We start from the raw sequence: 11,469 nt of genomic DNA, 5'->3' as shown, positions 1-11,469 counted from the left end.
AACAAGGCCAAGTGCAAGGTGCTGCACCTGGGCCGGGGCAACCCCGGAGGTGAGCACAGACTGGGAGGAGAACTCCTTGAGAGCAGCCCTGCAGAAGAGAGACTTGGGGGTTCTGGTGGATGAAAGGTTTTGACATGAGCCAGCAGTGTGTGCTTGCAGCCCAGGAGGCCAACTGCATCCTGGGCTGCATCAACAGAGGGGTGGCCAGCAGGGGAGGGAGGTGATTGTCCCCCTCTGCTCTGCCCTTGTGAGGCCCCACCTGGAGTGCTGCATCCAGGGCTGGGGCCCCCCGCACAAGAAGGATGTGGAGCTGTTAGAGCGGGTCCAGAGGAGGGCCACGAAGATCAGAGGGCTGGAGCACCTCTCCTACAAAGAAAGGCTGAGAGAGCTGGGGCTGTTCAGCCTGGAGAAGAAAAAAGACTTTTTGCTCAGTCAAATAATGACAGCATACAAGGGGGAATAATTTTAAACTAAAAGAAGGGAGATTTAGATTGGATGTTAGGAGGAAATTCTTCACTCAGAGGGTGGTGAGGCCCTGGCACAGGCTGCCCAGAGAAGCTGTGGATGCCCCATCCCTGGAGGCGTTCAAGGCCAGGCTGGATGGGGCTTTGGGGAAACCCGGTGTGGTGGGAGGTGTCCCTGCCCATGGCAGGGGGTTGGAACTGGGTGGTGTTTAAGGTCCCTTCCAACCCAAGCCATCTATGATCCAAATTCATCACATTTCGCATACCTAGCTGAATGATCCTGGAAGATTACTGTACACTTCAGTAGGAAGCAGCTGCTAGTTTTTAGTGCAGAGAGCACAGAGAAAGAACTGGCCCATATTTGACTTTCCACACTTGATGAAGGTGCCTAACAACTCGATCTGCTGTGACCAAGTCTGTTTTAATACCAAATTAACTGAGTGGGTTTTGCTGAAAGGAACTCGGGGGAAAAAATGTATTCACTTAAGTGTAGGATCCATACACCTTAATAATGCTCTTAGCAAAAGAGAGCTAGCAAAAACAATTAGGCAACCTGGACACATCATCAGCACAACAGATTATTCACCTTTCTCAGAAGACAGACAAGATGGTCTGATACAAAACATACTGAGTATTTCCTCCTATAAAGCCAGAGCCACAGAGGATCCATGAGACAAGACTGACCTAACCAGAATGGTTTCATCTCTACCATCTCATGCCAGCGTCCTTGACAAAGAAGGTACATTTCATTAAAGCTGCTGCAACATCACACCTACAGAGAGTGTTTAACACACTTCTGGCTATGATGGGTTTTCAGAGTTTTAACACCAGGGGGATCGAATACAGTTGCTTGAGCGAGACACGAAGCAGAAACAGGACAGAAGCTTTATTAAAGCGTATCTTTTAAAGATGCATTTGTGAAATGCTGTTCAAATGTTTAGCTACTCATTGCTCCAGAAGGCCTGACATAGAACATTCAAAGGTCGACTTCCAACCACGGCGTTTGCTACTCTCTGTAGTACTGTAGACCTCCTTGCAGCAAGACCTGCACACACATACCTGTCCAGTCATCACCATTTAATTTTTTTTCCTTGATTAAGAACATGAAGATATCATTAAACATTGCTGTAAGACTTCTTTTCCCAATCTTACACAGTTTTGGTGGTCCTCCTGGGAATTTTTGCCAGCATTCTTCCACTCCTCTTAAAATACAGCCTCAGGATCCATGCGCGGCATCCTACTGTTAGTGGCATGCACCATGCACAGACTGATCACGAGAACCATTGAGGTGGGTCACAAACACAGCCACAAATTGGATCTCTGCCTGAACATTTCAGAGGCAAGATCATCTCTGTTCCTACTTTAAATTCTTATCCTTATATTACTGAGGATTATAGAGGATTACAGGGGTTCTTTCTTGTTTGTTTAGGTTTTTTGTTTTTGGGTTGGTTGTTTTTTTTGCTACTGCACTCGTTAAAGCAACAGCTTACAACTGCCTGAAAGTCTGTAAGTCTCCTTTTTCTTCTGCGCCTTTTTTTCAGATTTATCTGTAAGAAAAGAATGCAGGATACCAAACTGGCCCCAGCCAGCAACATCTGCTTCAGAAATAAAGGCATTTCACCAAACCTTGCACAAGTATAGTAAAAAACACAAGACGACAAAACCACAATACTAATTTATTGTGGTATCACAGTAAATTATTCAAGGTCTAACACCGAAAACCTTCCTGGCTAACCCTTTTCTGTGTAAATCTACGAAGGCGGAACAGTCTGCCTCTTCCTTCCCAACCGCGGCATCGCCGCTGGGAAAGGGCCCTTGGCAGAGCCAGGATTCTGGCAGTGACAAAAAGCAGGTAACGTAAAAGTTCACATTCACCAACCTCTGAGATAAATGGACACTTGAAAAATGCAAACTGAACAGCTCCAGATTTGACAATTTCTTCTAGAGAATATTGTTTTAACGGTGACATTTAAGACTAGGCATCTATTCCAAGGATTAAACCAGTGCTGTAGCCTTAGCTCTGCACTTCACCAGTTTGATTAAAAGGATTAATATTAAGCCGCAGGCTTATTGAAAAGGGATACAAATCATATATATATATATATATATATGAGATTTATATGATTTAATATCATAGATCATATGCATTTCATATGAAAGACACCTCATTATTGGGATCTCATTTTTGTACATAGCACAGATATGACACGGATGGCATTCTATATTTACTAGATCTAATTTGAAGAGTGACAAAAATCACAGGTGGCTCAAAATCATATACTTATTTAGAACAAGTCTTAAATATGTAACTCATGGCGAAAAAATAGCTTGTGCAGATCATTTCTTAAAGTGACAACAATCATAATTCTGCTAGGACAGCTAAAATATGCAAAAATAGCTTCACATGGGATACTTGGACCTTTCTGTAGACTCACACAGGTAAGAAAAGCAATCAAGGCAGTCAGCTGAAGAGCTTAGACGCTAGATCTGTACTCCTATTGCAGACGTTTCTTTAAATATATCTACTAGGCCTGGACAAATTCAGTAAAGAGAAAAAGCTGAGTATAAAACAATAGTTTCCTGAAACAACTGAAGACATTTTTGAATAAGCTTTTTGGCCCCGAAGCGTACTATAATAAATCACTGAATCACATACACACACGAGACAGCTCCACTGCTGGTGTTACTCAGGACAAGCTGTACATACTTCCAGGAATGGGTGGGTCCATCTCTAACCTTTGCACAGCATTAAGTGTTTACTTCCTTAGTACAAAATACTCTAAAAATATATTGTAATAGTTGGATACAAGCCCAAATCAGATCCCTTCTCCCTTATGTCCTCTGGAGTCCTTAAGTCCCTTATGTTCTCTGGAGTCTCCGGCGGTTGGCAAGGTCTGTCACCTTCGTGCACCCTGTGCCTTCCTGGAACATCAAGGTCATAACGGCAATAGGGGAAAGAAGAACAATAATGTCAAAGGATTACGTCAGCTGAAAATTTCATTGCTTTTGCAGGCAGGGATAAGTAGAGCTGAGAAAATCAATTAACACGTGGTAAGTCTACTTCTGAAATGAGTAAAACCAGTTGTAGGTTCATCAATTGTAGGTTCAGTTTAATTTCAGTGAAGTTTAGAAAAAGAATTGTCTGGATTTCCAAAAACACTGCTAGAACCGGTATTTTATCGTATTGGATTGAGAGCTCTGCAAGGAAGGGTACAGAAGAAATATAACCAAGACCTACCCGAGTGTGTTTGGCCAAAGCAGCAGCATTGCTCTTGCCATCATTTTGCCAGGTTATTGTAGCAACAAAAGCTCTCGAAATATTCTGTTGATGTAAAACGTTCCCCACCCCTTTAAATCTGAAGCAAGCAGACACTGGAGGGAGGACCCAGGTAGCTCTGGACAAGTGCCCTGCCACCTTCTGTTCCAGTGATGAGGTTGACCAGCTTGGCAAAGATTCTTTTGTGATTGTTCTGTAGCTCAACTTCTACGTTACCCCAAGACGCCACGGGTCCAATTGCAAATTCTATCCTAAGTCCTGCTTGCTGCAGCATCCTTGTTTTGAGTTGAGAAGAATTACCCCGTGTTAGTGAGAAGCACAAAGGAAAAGAGAATGCAATCACCATTCATCTCTCCTATCACAATAACAATTAACCAGGAGCTGGGGATTGGCAGCAGAGGAGAGGAAGCAGTCCTGAGACAAGTGGTAACAAGAGAAAAGCCCAGAAATTTCCAAGGAAATACAAGAGACGTGTCCAGAGCCTAGCTTCTAGGAAAAGCAGGAAAAAACAATTTGACCGTGGTTACTGGGATTGCCATAGCTAATACTAGCTTGAAGGAAGCCTGGGGCTTAGAGACCGCTGAATTTTGTGGAGCAGGTCACGAATGTTAGTAGCTCTCAGCCCAGCAGAGAGCTCTTTGTAAAGCTTATGCTCCTTAAAAACCAGCGACTGAGGAGCAGAGCAATGCAGGCTCCCTGCCTGCATCAGAGCCAGGCACGACAGAGGACACTGGGGCACCTCTTGGGGGTAAACCAACTTCTTCCTGCCCCAGTCTCTCCTCCGAGGGCCGGGCAAATCCCACAGACAGTACTGCTGGGCTGCGCACGCAGCACGCCCCAAGCCAGAGCACGGTGCTTCCAGAGGGATAGCGCAGGAACAGCTTGGTGTGGTGACAGGTGCACTGCTAGGAGCCCTTCGGTGGGCACGCACTGCCAGGAACATTTTGTCTTAAATACCACGTGGAGGGTTGGGTGGAAGGGAACCTGCCAAACGTCCCAGGTCAGACTGAACCTGCAGGTATCCGTGAGGAGGGTACCAAACGGACAGGAGCTGCAGAATGGGTGAGAACACCGTGCCTCAAGCCTGCGCAGATCGGCTGTTATAACCCCTGGTTGCAACATGCAAAGCAGGACTAGAAGGTAACTTCTTCCACCAAGCTCCAGGTGGGATCCACTTGGGAGAAAGAAACCTGTAGTGAAGAGAGCACGGAGAGCATGCGCCCCCCCCCGGTGCAGCCCACCCCCCAGCACCCAGCTGCTGGCCGCCCAGCTCAGTCGCCGCCTCTGCCCCACCGACTGTGCCACCAGCTTCCCACTGAGAAGCGAGAGCTCAGCACCCATGGCTGGGTGTCAAACTGAACCCTGCTGTTTATTTCATGCGTGCCTTTTATATTCTTTTAAGAAGGGGCATGAAGATTGGGACAGAAAAAGCACTTGCAAGACTGTCACTGATGGCACACACACCCCAGGCTGCAGAAAGGACACCACCAGAAGCAAACCACGAGACCACAAGTGATCTACTCATTCAAATAGGCTCGGTTTACAGCCTTGGTTTTGTTTGTTTGCCTTTCGCCAAACAGCCTCATCACCAGTCATAGCCGTGCGAGCTAAACAAAAGTTTATGATGACAATGTACATCTATTACGACCTTTACAGGGGTATCTGATCAGTGCTTAGGAAAAAAGCCCATAAGAAACATAAAATAGGATAAAAGCAGCTCTAAAGCTTTTCAGGGTTTAGCAAAACAGCAACAATAATCAGGGCTAATTCTTTTTTTTCTGTCAGAAAGTGTACATACACAAGAAGTACAGGGGTCCCAATGGGTAAAACAGCACTCACGGGAGTTTGACTTTTGCAGTGTATTATCAAAGCAGAACTGTGTTTGGGAAGGGAGTTTCACCACTGCTCACGAATTCACTGCTTCTTTTAAAATCCACAGATGAGTCCTTCACAGAAGGCTCAAAACAGGGTTAGTGATCATAAAAGGTTTTAAGTCATATAAAACCAGCCCACAAAATTATTGTTGCACACTAGGTCACTGCAAAACTCCTTTCGCTAACGTGTTTGTTAATGTTTTTGTTTGTTTTTAAAAGACATACTTAATAGTAATATTGCAAAGTACCTACGCTCAGCATGTCAAATAGCAACGAAGACGGTTCCTTTACCACCAGCAGTTCCTCTGCTGCCTATCAAGAAGATGAACATGAAAGCTGTAAAGATCTCTCACCAAAACACACGGGGTTTACTTCAGGTGGTTTTCAAAGAGTGGGTCCTTCTCCACAGCCCGGGTCCCATCAACACCGCAACCCGAAGCGCCGCTCTGCCCAGGCTGTATGCAACTTGTCTCCTTAAAGAATTAAACGGACCTGGAGAGATGCTGAGGCAATAACAAATTCACCACTGGCACTAATGCAAACATCAGGTTTTTCTATTTGTTTGCTGTGTCCCCTCTCCAATCCCTAGGTTCAGCAGAGAAATTTTCAAGGTAGTCCCAGCTACCCTTTGGCAGCTACCTGTGCTTCAACATTCAGAGGCTGGGGAGCTCCAAGGCCATTTCATGAGCAAAGCACCATAAAGAGGGAAACCAGCCAGTAACTTTGGTACTTTCAAAAGTTTTGCTCAGCACAAAATATCCATTCTTCTAATTCATAATTAAAGGAATGAACTTTAAAGGAATGAACTAAAGCCAAATTAGCTAGGTCACTGCTGGCTGTAGCTAAGTCTCTAAATACAGCACTACTTCAGATTAAACCAACAATGCGAGAAGGGAACAAGGGAGGGAAGAGGCAGCTTTCTGCTTAATTACTAACACCAAATCCTTCAAAACACAGCAACATCCATTGAAAAGTCTCCTGTTTCGTGACCTACGATGAGTCCTGTTCCAGGCTGTTCCGCAGCATAAAACTGCCACAAGCAAAGCAGCGCCAACGCAAACAACTTCCATGCCCAGACACTGCGAGTTCAAGGGGCTTTTTTTTTTTTTTTTTTTTTTTTTATAAAAGCAAAGGAAGCCACTCTCCACTGACTGCCCAGCAGCTGTCTCAGAAGTCAGTGTCCTGCCTAGGGAAAAGAACACAGTGATGAACAACCACTCACATTTACTACGCTCATAAAGTTTCCTACGAGGGCAAGAGGTAGGCTCCACACCCCATAATTACCAACTTTGCTTCAGGTCAGTCCAACTCTTTAGCTAAGCACCATTAATAAAGAAATAGTCATTAAAATGCTCTCTCCTAACTTCTTAAATTACGATAAGCGACACTTGTGCGCGTGTTCCTTTCCTCTCAGGTTTCTGTAGCAATGTAAGGAAACGCCTGGGGGTCCCACCGCCCTGGGGGTCCCACCGCCTTGGGGTGCCATCCCACAGTCCTGCTGCCGCTGGAGGAGGTGCCTTGCACCCCACACACGTCCCTCATGTTACAGCCAGCACGAACCACAGGGGGTGGCAGGCTCCTGAAGAATGATGCATGAGATACAGTCTGCATCTCTTCTTTTGAGCTGATTATTCAACTCAGTTTCAGTGTTTCTAACAAGCGCTTCCTCTCCCCCCCCACACACACACCACTAGCTCTTGTAGATTTTCTTCCCCTCCCATTCAATAATTACCTCCCTTTTCTAAGTGTGTTCAAACAGGTGGCAAGAATTAGATTTTCCCTGAATATTGTGAAATACTCAGTGAAGAGCCAGCCCCTACACATGTCCAATTATTAACTCCTTCGCTATGAAGGAGAATTTACTAAAAAGGCAGGCGCATCCCTGTATGACTACCCACTTCTCAGAGCTCAGCACATCCTTCTGATTTCCCACCTCTGGGGATTTAGAGCGCGTCTTCCCTCACATCACGGCTCATCTGTTCTGTGTGGAGGAGGCGACAGCAGGTCACCTGCTCCCCCTACCCGGGTCTTTCTGCTGACAATCAATTCTTTTGATTTACCTGCTAGTCACACTGCCTCAGCATTTCCTGAAATCCCGGCTCCTGGAAGTGTGCAGTCATATGAGATACTCTCAGGGAATATCACTGAAAGTTTCTTGTCAGTTAGAGAGAAATAATTTCCACATCTAACTTAATAGTCAATGACCAACAAAGTCCTTCTTCCCCCAAAACACAGACAATGTTATGGAAATTTTAAAAAAAAGTGATTTACAAATGCACAAAAATCTAAAGCTCAATCCAACACTCATTTTAGGAAGTCTAATTCATGATTTTTTATTGCTTTCAGTTGGCAACATAAAACATAAAACCTATTTTGTCACAGGAACATCAAGACTGAGCAGTAGCAGGGAATTTGGCAGTACCACCATTCAGAGACAAAACACTTCAAACCCAGACAGAACGAGCATGGTGTGCAAAAGACCCAAGACGTGGGTATTTTGTTTGTTGTAACCACCGCAAACCTTCCAGTTACAAACAATAGAACAATGGCTCCAGCACGCATGAGATCTCTTCATTTGCGTTAATGTTGCAGCAGCACATCCTGAGCATATAAACAATCACATCTTGTCCTGTACGTGAACCGAGCCACTTAGTTAAAGGAGCCTGCTTTTTCTTCCGTTTTTTCCCCTCCTTTCTGTCTCAGCACGCTGGGCTGATGAAGTAAAAACCTCAGGAAAACGTTAGTTACGTGTGCCGCTCTGCCTGTACAGAGGGCTTTCAGTTCATTTTCCACGTGAAGGTGTAATCACAAGATTCGGTCTGCGTCACTGCACTGAGTGACTGACAGCCACAGGCTGCCTGAAAAGCTTCGATGTCAGTTTTCAGTATTATGGGAGCTCCTGGAAAGCTTACAGATGGGGCTTTAATCCCCGCTTTAAGAAGAATTCACACACATCAGATATTCCTCTGACTTTCAGACATTAGGGGCTCTAAGCAGCGCTTGCCCATCAAGCCCCACAGCTGGCAGTCCTCCTCCCACGCATCAGCAGCAGCCAGCTAAGCCTCTCTGAGCCCCGGAAGGTCTCCCCGTCCCACCCCTGCCCTTACACATCAGGCTGCCCTGTTTTGAAGGGCATGCTGTTTACCTCTCCGTAATAATTAGTACACATCTTGATGAAGTAGCTTTATTTTTGAAAGCTTACTTACCTACACCCACAGGCAAGCTTTCGCTATCTGCCACATTACACACCCATGAAGAACATTTCTTCAGTTGTGCTCCCATGCCTGCTATCAAAGGCTTGTATTTGCACCCAGTACCGTAAGGGAGGCCAAAGGCTTTGAGGCCTCAAAACTGCAGGGAGATTGAGCCACCAAAATTCAAGAGCCTGGGCCACATTTTATGACCTACCTGTGCTGAAAGAAGGAAAGGGGGAAAAAAAGGGGGAGACAGCCCCAGAAAATAGAGACACGAGACTTTATTTGAAAGCCTACTTTAAAAAGCTTTTAAAATAATTTTTATTATCAAAAATATATTTCATTACGCATGATAATGACAGCTAAAACTGGAATCAGAGACGCATTATTACATGGGTCATTCGTTATTCAAACACACTGTGCAATAAATGGCATTTTAAGCTACTATACATAACTGTTGAACTGTGCTCTGAATAAACTCTGGAGAAAACATCTTAATTGCAGCGCTGTAAGTGCCAACATTCTCCACAGAATTTAACCTTCTGTCTCCTGAAGACCACAACAACAGAACTTTAAAGCATTTTCTTGTTCATGTTTCTTTTTTAAAGATGCCAAAACCTTGTCCTTTCCTTTTTCCGATGGGGCAGTACAAAACACGGCAACAGTTCCTCCCCCAGGCAGTGCTTATTGCACGCCTTCTTCCTGGAGGAATATGAAACGTCCCCCAAGTTAACATAATGTGGTGGTCTTTGTATTTAAAGTAAAAATACAATGGAACAAGGTTTGCTGATGCTGTGACTCTGCTACTAAGCAGGGTCACAAGCGATGATTTCCATTTATGAGAACTAGTCAGACTTTGAGGGCAGCTTCAACTGTTCCTGAGCAAGTACCTTCAAATACTATTTGTATGCTTATACACATCCATTTATATAAATGAGACATGTGTAAGTATGCATTTATAAATATTTTATAAATATGCATACTACAGACAAAATTATTATTATAAGCAAGTACTAGTCCGCAGAAAATCTCAAAAAAATTAAAACCGCATTTCAGCTGATGTGCACCTTCTAGAGAACCTGCCCTTGGTATGGTATTTTAAGTTTACACCCTATCAGTTGAAGTGGTCAGAACTAAACGTGAATTCACAAAAAAGATATAGCACACATTTTAAAGATAAGTGTGCCTCTACAAGTAGCTTTTCCTGAATCCCTCTTTTTGAAGGGGCTCAATAAGCACACAACAGCACCACAGAGCGAACGACCGCCTCAGCTAGGGTTCACGCATCCTCCAGAAGCGTTTTGTGTGGGCTTGCATCCCCCAATGGTGATAAACGCACTGCATTTGACACACTCTGCAACTCCTTTGCTTCCTAGGCACATGTAGGCAGTGACTTCTACCTTCCTGCTTCTGTAGACTTAAATCTCTTCTACTGCACTAAGATATTCAGGAAGTTTTACTTGAACTGACAAAGAGCTCTAAAGTGATGAAGATGACAATTATCAGCCAACAAACAACTCTATTTCAGGGAGCCATGATGGAAATCATCCTGCTGACTTCATATAGACCACCAAGAGGGCGATACAAGGACAGAAACCTTCTGATTCCACACCCGGGCCACAACTAGCAAGGTGTCACTCAGTACACTCGCTGCACTAACTGCCTACTCGGTACTTGCAACGGGAGAAAACCCTCGCAGAAGCCTACAACAAGTTTTAAACTCTTTGGTTAAGTGTCTGGAAAGAACCACCATACATTAAAACGTTGTTTATGGCATATGATTTTATGATTTTGCCAAATTTCTCTCACAGTGTTTCAAAACACTTATCAGTTTGTACTGGCTTGAGTCATGTCCAATAAAAGGTTTATGGTATTATTTTGTTGTTGTTGTTGTAAATAAAAAAAGCTTTCCTGTCAGTCTTTTCTCCCCAAATCAAGTTCAACTAAGACCTTAATATCAATTTTATTGGTTATTCAATCTCATGAACTAAAACAACCCGCTACTAGTGCTAAGTGACGGGTCATCTCCATGTTGCTTTTTTTTTTCCTTTTTCCTTTCTGTATACACCATACACTTCAAATACTAATGTACATTACAGAAGATATCTCAACCTGTAAGAGAAACTGGATGGCAGAGAAGTTCTACAAGGCAGTAGATAACATCAATTAATTAAAAAAATTGAAATGCAGAAGGCCTGTTCGACTGAAAAGGAAATCAAAGAGATCCACCCAATTAGAGAGGAAGAAAACCCTACAGTAAAATGTTTATCTAGTCTCAAAAATATTCATATCCTGAGAGGACACATCCCCAATTAGCCAGATTTATTGAACTGAATTAATTGGAGATAGCGATTCAGACAATTTCAGAAGATAAACTTGGATTAATTATACTCATGCCACTGTGTTGTTTCTACCAAAAAGAGATAATCACAGCTTTTAAAGTTTCAGGGATAAAGGAAGAAACTATTGTTTAAGCAACTGCGATTCACAGAACTTTGCGAGCACAGTACAAAGTTTCCTGTGTCGGTTCAAAGCGGCCCGAGCAGTGACTGCTACGCGCTGCCTGGGCAGGAGAGGCAAACCCAGGCCGGCTTTCCTTGCTGAGATGCTCACGAACCGAATGCACATCTCGCTCTGCTCGGCCAGATCTCACGTGTCAG

General features: G+C 44.1%; 1 protein-coding gene across 4 annotated transcripts in view; it reads right to left on the bottom strand.

Annotated features, from left to right (window-relative positions):
- Positions 1 to 11,469, bottom strand: part of TMCC3 (transmembrane and coiled-coil domain family 3) — a 136,896-nt gene that overhangs the window by 6,825 nt on the left and 118,602 nt on the right. The window lies entirely within an intron of this gene.

This window comes from Anser cygnoides, chromosome 1, assembly GCF_040182565.1.
Source record: "Anser cygnoides isolate HZ-2024a breed goose chromosome 1, Taihu_goose_T2T_genome, whole genome shotgun sequence".
Classification (NCBI taxonomy): Eukaryota; Metazoa; Chordata; class Aves; order Anseriformes; family Anatidae; genus Anser; species Anser cygnoides.
This window is presented reverse-complemented; position numbering and strand designations above follow the sequence as displayed.